This window comes from Castor canadensis, chromosome 5, assembly GCF_047511655.1.
Source record: "Castor canadensis chromosome 5, mCasCan1.hap1v2, whole genome shotgun sequence".
In the NCBI taxonomy this organism is placed as follows: domain Eukaryota; kingdom Metazoa; phylum Chordata; class Mammalia; order Rodentia; family Castoridae; genus Castor; species Castor canadensis.
The window spans coordinates 30,106,550-30,114,559 of record NC_133390.1 but is presented as its reverse complement, the minus strand read 5'-3'; the positions used below and the strand labels follow the sequence as shown (position 1 = coordinate 30,114,559).

Genomic DNA, 8,010 nt, shown 5'->3' with positions numbered 1-8,010 from the left:
TTAAAATGTTCCATGTTACCAGTGTCAAGGGTGTGATGAGCCTGATGCTATTTTAAGATACAAATTTTAGTATATATCCATTAAAAATTAAACAGTATTGCCTAAAGTGTAGTCATTAAGATACTACATCCTTGAATGTACACAATTCCTAATAACCACTCTAAGTTGTTTTAAAGCAGTTTTATATATTATCCCAAGAGACACCTTCTAATGCTTTTAAGGTATGTGTATATAGGTTATTTTTAGTATTATATTTACTACAATCCTGACATTATTTAAAATAACAGTGAATGAAACATACACTACTAAGTAAATAGAAAGAATGCATGGAAAATGTATTTGTTAATGGCAGTGTTGAAATTATTACAAAATAATGAAAAGCACTTAATCATCCTATAGGTGGATGATTCTTCATAGGATATTGCTATTCTGCTTTCAGATTGGGGTTGCATATTTGGAAACTTCTATATGTTTTTATGGATGTTTTTGAGCTTCAAATTTTCTCTCTCTTAAGCTACTTAAAAAGTAACATAACATCTCTTTCCTTTGACCTCTTCTGATTAATATTCAACAACCCTCAAGCATTCATTACCCTTGAGATGACATCATGAACTCAAGGACACTCTTTAAGCAAATCAACATAATCACCTCATGGCTAGAACATACTGAGGTCCTTCTTAGACAAAGGTAGTGGTAGAGTCTCTGTTATTAAGGGATCAGGACTTAAGTTTAAATGGCTCAGGGTTTTTGATTCAGTACTTTATATAATATCTACAGAACAAATGTGCTTTTCTTTTTAATTGATAATAGTCAAAATACAATGCTATGAAGTCCCTATTCAGATTGAGAATATTCTGTAACAACTATTTTGGATGCCAAAATATTCACAAATATGCTCTCTCCTATCCCAATTTTAAAGGAAAGAAAGCAGCTGACAGGTAAAGCAAGGAGCTTCCAAATAAGTGTCCCTTTTCTGAGGACTAAGAGATATTATCACAGAATCTTAACTCATGTTTTATTTTAATGTATTCCAGTTCATCTGGGTGACTATTCTATGATTTTTAATTGTAGGATTTCTCTTTCTCTCTGTGTATTAAGTCTAAGTAATGCCATCACCCAACTTCCTACTTCCCTTTATTCCTAAGATTGCAATGTTTTTAACATCCTACTCTCTTACTAACCTTCAGGACTTACCATGAAGTCTTTCTTGAAGTTTCCCATCTCAATGACATCAAAGCATGTGTTTGAAAACACTTTATCAACTATATTCTATCACCTGTTGGCATTTTACTGAATTCTTTATGTATTGTTTCTTGAAGTTAAGTTGAATGATTTATTTTGAATTTTGTCATTTACAGCAGACCTATCCTATGGATTTTCTGCAAGAATAGAAATATTCTTTCTCGCTATATATACTATTTCTATACACATATAGTAGTGAAAGGATAACACATGGCTATTGACGCTGGTGAGACTAAATAAATGAATATTAAGTTTTATCTAATTCATATTTAATATTAGTTAATTATAGGTAGCTAGTTGGGTGCTTGTTGGACAATCCTGGCTCTGTAGTGTTATATGCAGAGAAGACATTTAATAAGCTTTGTGGAATAAATGAACAAGTTACATATAGAAAGTCACCCATTTTCTTAAGAAATAAATATCTGTATCAAATTTTTCATTTTGGAAAGCATTACAAATTATTATTTGCTTCTTGGAAGCAAAATTCCAAAAATTTATAGTAAAAAAGATTGTCTTAACAGGGACTCTAGATCTTTAAACTCTTAGTTGGCAAATGAGAGATAGAGTCCAGGAAAGACAGGTGTCATTTTTTTTCAGAGCTAGTTTAAGAAGAAACAAGAATTAGAAGCTTAGGTGGTTGTATTCTCTGGAAACATTTTTACCATATCTTCACATTTTATTGATTTAAAAATAATAAATAGTATTATTCCTTGCTAATCTTTGTACATAGTCTCTCCTCAAAACCAAAAGCCTCTTACAGTGTTTGGTGTATAACTGCCTGGAGGCGGTTAGTTTACTCAGAAGGTGAAAAGAACAGTGATAGCTTGACAGTGAAGGCCAGTTTGCAACAAAGAGAATTAGCAAGCCTGATACTTTGGGCAACAGAGTTTATTCTGGATTCAGGGGTAATAGTTTAAAATGTTGACTTTAAAGTTATCTAAGTTTGGAGGGCTGGGAAAATATTTCAGGTGACAGAGTGATTTACTTACTCCCACCCAAGCAAGCATAAGTCAGCTGAGCCCAGTGCTGAGGTAAGGTCAGAGGGTAAAAGTGGTGTAGCTCCAGCTTTGGTCTACTAGTACAGGAATGGGCTGTATTTGTTGTTCAATTAATGTTTGTTTTATTAAATACATTTAACTGAAGGAGCTAATGTGGTTTAAAGAGATAAGATTAAACTGCAGTTCCTTTCATATTTTAAAGTTATAAAATCTTAATGAACTAAGAGCTTTTGAAGATAGATAAAACATTATCTTTGTACCACAGCAGTTAACACAATGACTGCACAAAATAAGCGGGAGAAATGACCCAAACATTTTATGCACATATGAATAAAAGAAAACAATATAAAAGAAAAACAAACAAAAAAACCCAAAATAAGCGATTTCCAAATAATTATCATAACTTAATCTTGTTAAGATGGTAGACTGTGCAATGACATAGTATTACATTGTTCCTTCTATTTTTATAGCAGCATGAATCGCTTGTCAACTTACCGGCTTCTGAAAGTTTCCACATACTAACTTCTTATTTTTCGTGACGATGATACGTTACATGAAAAAGTTATTAACATAAACTCATGCACCCTGGTATTTAGCCCAGGTTTTCCTCAAATTTACAGCATTCCTCCTCAACCTCCTGTGTTCTGGGGTTACAGAAGTGCATCACAATCTCCAGCTCATTCTTTGGTTTTTTTTCCCAGGGAAAGGGATGGAGCCCAGGGACCTTGCATATTCTAGGCAATCATTCTACCACAGAGCCACATCTCCGCCTCAAACTTTCATTCTTTACACAGCTTTCAAAGGTAGCTTCAAAGGTAGCTTCAAAATTAGTGGTAATCTCAAGTGTGCAGTAGAGATGTGGCCAAGAAATCAGAGTTAAGGAGAACACAAGAATCTAGCAAGAAAAGATACCATTTATCCCCTACTTTGTTTTCCAAATATGAGACCCAGAGTCAGTTCTCATCATGATATACAATGCGTACCGAATACCACCAGGGAGTACATGAGATGCCATAGAGCTGCTGTTTCCTCTAGTTTAGAACTGGTTTCCAAGTTATTTCCCTGTGGGAAATTAATGTCTGCAGAGCATATCTAATGTCTACATTGAACCATAATTTTACAAACCAGAAAGGAATAATGTAAATATTTTGACAAAATTACATTGCTTCAGGGAAGTGCTTGGGGAAACTATTGTTTTAAGTAACAATTAGAATAATTTCTATAATTTCCTTTCATTTTATTGATATCAGCTATTTTTTAATTTAAAGTCTATCACCAATCTCTTTTGACCAAATGTAAATTTTTTCAAGTACATGAATAAGACTACAGTTGTGCATTGGTCTGAAAGTTTGTGATTCCCCTGAGAATTTGTGTGTTGAAACCTAATAATCAATGCATGGATTTAGAAGGTGATATCATTAGGGAGTGATTGCACCCTCATGAATCAGATTAATTCCCTTTAAAAAAAAAGATGCTCCAAGGCAGGGCACTGTGGTCATATTTGTAATCCCAGCTATGCAGGAGGTAGAGGTAGGATGATCTTAGTCTGAGGCTGTCCATGGGCTAAAAGAAAAACAAAAACAACAACAACAAAACAAAAATAAAAACTTTAGAGAACTTCCTTCTCCATGCTATTATGTGAAGATTCAACATGAAGGTGCCATCTATGAACCAGAACACAAGTCCTCACAAGAGCATAGACTTCTAGTGCATCTTTTGTGGACTTCTCAGCTTCCAGAACTATGAGCAATAAATTTCTACTGCTTGTAAGCTACTCAGTTTATGGCATTTTATTATTGCATCTTTAGTAGACTTAGCCAGATACAGCATACTGATGCTAGTACCAGTTTGGCATACTCAGCTAAATATGCACATTTCTTTCCAACTATGGGGAGAGAGTTCATTTTTGTAGCTTGAAATCTATTATTGTAGGAGTATTTGTAGAACAGAAATTAAAAAAAAATTGTAATTCAAGTTGTCTCTATCTTGTTGTTAAACATTTGACAACATCATTTACCATGTACCATTGTATAACAAAGAACATGAGGAATCCCAGAACTCACAATTAACTCAATATAAGATTTGTTTATGGAAGCATTTGATCTATGCAATATATCATAAACAGTTGACTAAATTGATTCTGCTACGAAAAGCATGAGTCATATGGGATGTTGTTTTACACAATGACTGGTTATACTTCATGAGAAAGCAATGATGTATATTCGTAGCTTCCAGACTGATATTTTTATGGTAAATACATCTTTTTCTTCAATTTTGCAATTACCAAAAGCTTTCTAATTCTTATTTTGCCAATAAAATCATTAAAATATATCACACTATATCTTTTCTTAATACCATGACCAAAAGAACATTTAATACTTTAAAAATAAAAAGGACATAATCTCAGGGTAAACTGCAGTTTTTGCTAGGAAATAAAAATCTGCATTCTAGCAGCACCATTTTACTATGCCATCAATAAAAGTTTTGTCATCACCTGGGTAGGCATTTTGAAATCCCTGCTCAGATAATTATATTAAGTTTTCTTTAAAAAGAAGTCATCAGCAGAGAATGCTGAGAAGAATAAACTGAGAAAAGATTATACTAACTTAAAACAATGTCAAGGTAGTTTAGGTTGCCACATATAATATCTGGTCACAACTGCAAAGTTAGAGGAATGGCTTTATCTCTCTAAACTGAGTATAACTTTTTGAATTATCTAAATTTGTGGCTTCCTTATTTATTCTTACAAGTATATTTCTCATAAGATTATTTTTCATCATTGCTTTTCTGCAGAGAAAATCTCTGAATATAAATATGTGGACTTATTAAAAGTAAGTCTGCCACTCTGATTTATCCATCAGTATCAAGTACATTTTGCTCAGCTTGATAATTCTTGGATATTGATGCAATTTCCAGATGACCAAAATGAGAAAAATAATCTAGAGAAAGATAATCTAATTCCAGTCTGGTTTGATCTACCTGCTCTGATAGCTGGTGGAATGCACACTGTCCTATACCCATGATAAATGCTATTGCAATTGATTAGGAACATATTCATTTCCTCTAAAGTTAGACTAGCAGTTATGACTTAAACAATTTCTTCTGGACAATTATTGGTGATATATTTAAATATCTCTTTTCTTATTCTGAAAATATAAACAGTCACAATGTATGTGTTATGTCTCCTTACCTTCTAATCAAAAGGGTGATGTGTGACAAAGAAAACATATAACAATTCTTGTACAGTGGCAAATCAGGGAAGTAGGCACTGTGTGTTTGGCATATTTAAGAAAGCATCCCAACAGCTCTAAATCAACCCTGATTTTGCCTCAGGGTTGAATTATTATTGACATTCTAGCTTGAAGGGCCACTGAGAGTGAATAAGTTGATTGTTGTTCAATTATCTAATTAAGTTCCGGAAAAGATGTGAATCACGAGGTCAGTCAGCATCTGAAGTGAATTATAGAAAAAGACCAGTATTGGCAAAAAAGAAAGCAGACTACAATGATCACTGAGTGTATAATTCAGATTGACTATCTTCCTCAGCTACTTTATTGATAAGTAAAAATGTTAAAGTTTGAACTTCTGAATTAAAATGACTAAAGAAATGAAAGAATAAGGCACCATGAACAGTTTGTGAGATTAAGTGTGCACACTATCCTACTTTATGTGATCTCTGAAGAGCCATAAATAAGTAAAAATAAAATCAGGGCACTTTTCCAAACCACTTCTAGTTCAGACAACAGTACTGAACACGGTATAATCCAGTGTTACTAGTGAATGGAAATACTGACTCTTCAAACTATTCTTTAGAGATGCAAAATTATAAAAATAGAAAATATATTAATCTTTTACACTTCTTAGATATGCTAAAATGTTTATCATGTGTACATTATGAACCTGTTTCAATTAGTGAAAATGATAAGAATGCCTACAGAGTGAAATTTGGGCATAATATCATATTCAACACAACCAGCTACAATTTATGTTAAGCATTTTTCTCAGAGACTAATATATGTGAAGAAGAATAACTATTCTGTTAATTACCAGTGCAAAAAGAATAACTGCTTTGTTAATTACTAGTAAGATACATACATATATTCTTTATGATCAATCACCTCTATGATAGAATGACAGACATGACAAATTGAAGGAAAAGCAATAGATCTAGTATGGTTTTATGTTGTACAGGTTTTGGTTCTGTAATGCATGCCAACAGTCATCAATAATTTGGGATATATTGTCTTGTTTCAACCACCATTAGGTTATAACACAGAGCTATGGGATTATGGAATGAGTTGTATTTGATGGTCCACTGCCAAGTTCAGGTGACATAAGTAATGTTCCACAGTGGTTGGTCGCAGACCGAATGTTGAGCATTTTTAATCAGTGACTTTGATGATTGAATCCTGAACATGATCATCAATTTTTCAGATAAGTTGTGGAGAGTGACATCTCCAGTACTTTGGAGGAAAAGAATGAGAATATAAAATAACGTACGAAATTCCACAAGTTGTCAGAATTAATTATAGTAAAATCCAGGAGGGACAAATGAAGGTTAAGGATGATTAAAGAAAGAGTGAAGCACTACAGACAAAGCGATAGAAAAGTCAAATATGAGTTCACAGTGGACTTAAAGGGGGCAACAGGTTTATCTCACTTGAATGAGGTCTTGATAGTATGGTGTCATGAACAAAGGATTGGGGACCAGAGAACTGGGATTAAAGCCAGATTACCTACATCCCAAATTTGATATCTTGGACTAAGCCATATTATTTCCTGATCTCATGTGGAAGATATCCTTAGTTCAATTAAATGAAATCAATTTGGATAATTTTTATAAAAATACATGTTGAATTTTAACTCACTATTCTAATGATGGTTGTGGAAAATCTTTATGAAGGTAATGATAATATCAGATAACAGATATTTTATTGCCATTTTGTAATTTGAGGAGGTTTAAATCAGTTTAAAAGATAGATAATATCCTCTATTTCAAGATGTTAAATTACATTTGAATTATTTTTTCTTATCTCAAAGGCAATGAGCCTAACATTTCTAGAATGTAAATGGGAAATGGAATGTCAAAACCGCTTGTTTATCTGAAAGTTATATTTTTAACTATGATATTTGGAAAGATTTAACTTTTGTTTGGACCAAGGTTATTAAGTTGCATATGGCTATGAAATATTGATATTTTTAAGTTTCAAAAGGATGTCTATAGCTATGACAACACTTTGATCATACTGAAAATATTCAGATAAGGTTTGGGCTAATGTAGTTTGGATGTTGTCTTGAATATATTTTACTGTGTCTTTTTTTCTTTTTATATTTGATACTCCAAAATTCTTTAATTTTTAATTTACTGAAGTCACTACAACTTTGTTGGTTTTTTTAATGCAGTGAGAAAATCTATACTTTGCTACTTTAGTAGTTTTTCACTATTCCTTTAGTCTTAGACAAAGGAGAAGGGAAAAAAAGCAGACCTCTAAATTGAGTGCTGTAATAAGAAAATAGAACCCTGTGCAAATCTATGACTACTGTGCTTGTCAGGGACACAGATAACTTTGGAATTACAGTCATCTGGTGACATTGTCTAGAATTTGTTTCCAGGAAGCCCTTGTATACTCAAATACCATATATTAAATGGCATAGTACATAAAACCTATACACATCTTGCCATATATAGTAAGTACTTTTTGCCATAACATTACTTATAATACCTAGTACAATGCAAATTATATGTAAATAGTTGCTATACTGCATTGCT

At 32.7% G+C, this 8,010-nt stretch overlaps 1 protein-coding gene across 23 annotated transcripts in view; it reads right to left on the bottom strand.

Moving 5' to 3' along the window:
* Robo2 (roundabout guidance receptor 2) overlaps window positions 1-8,010 on the bottom strand; it is a 1,713,446-nt gene that overhangs the window by 796,890 nt on the left and 908,546 nt on the right. The gene's annotated exons all lie outside the window — the stretch shown is intronic.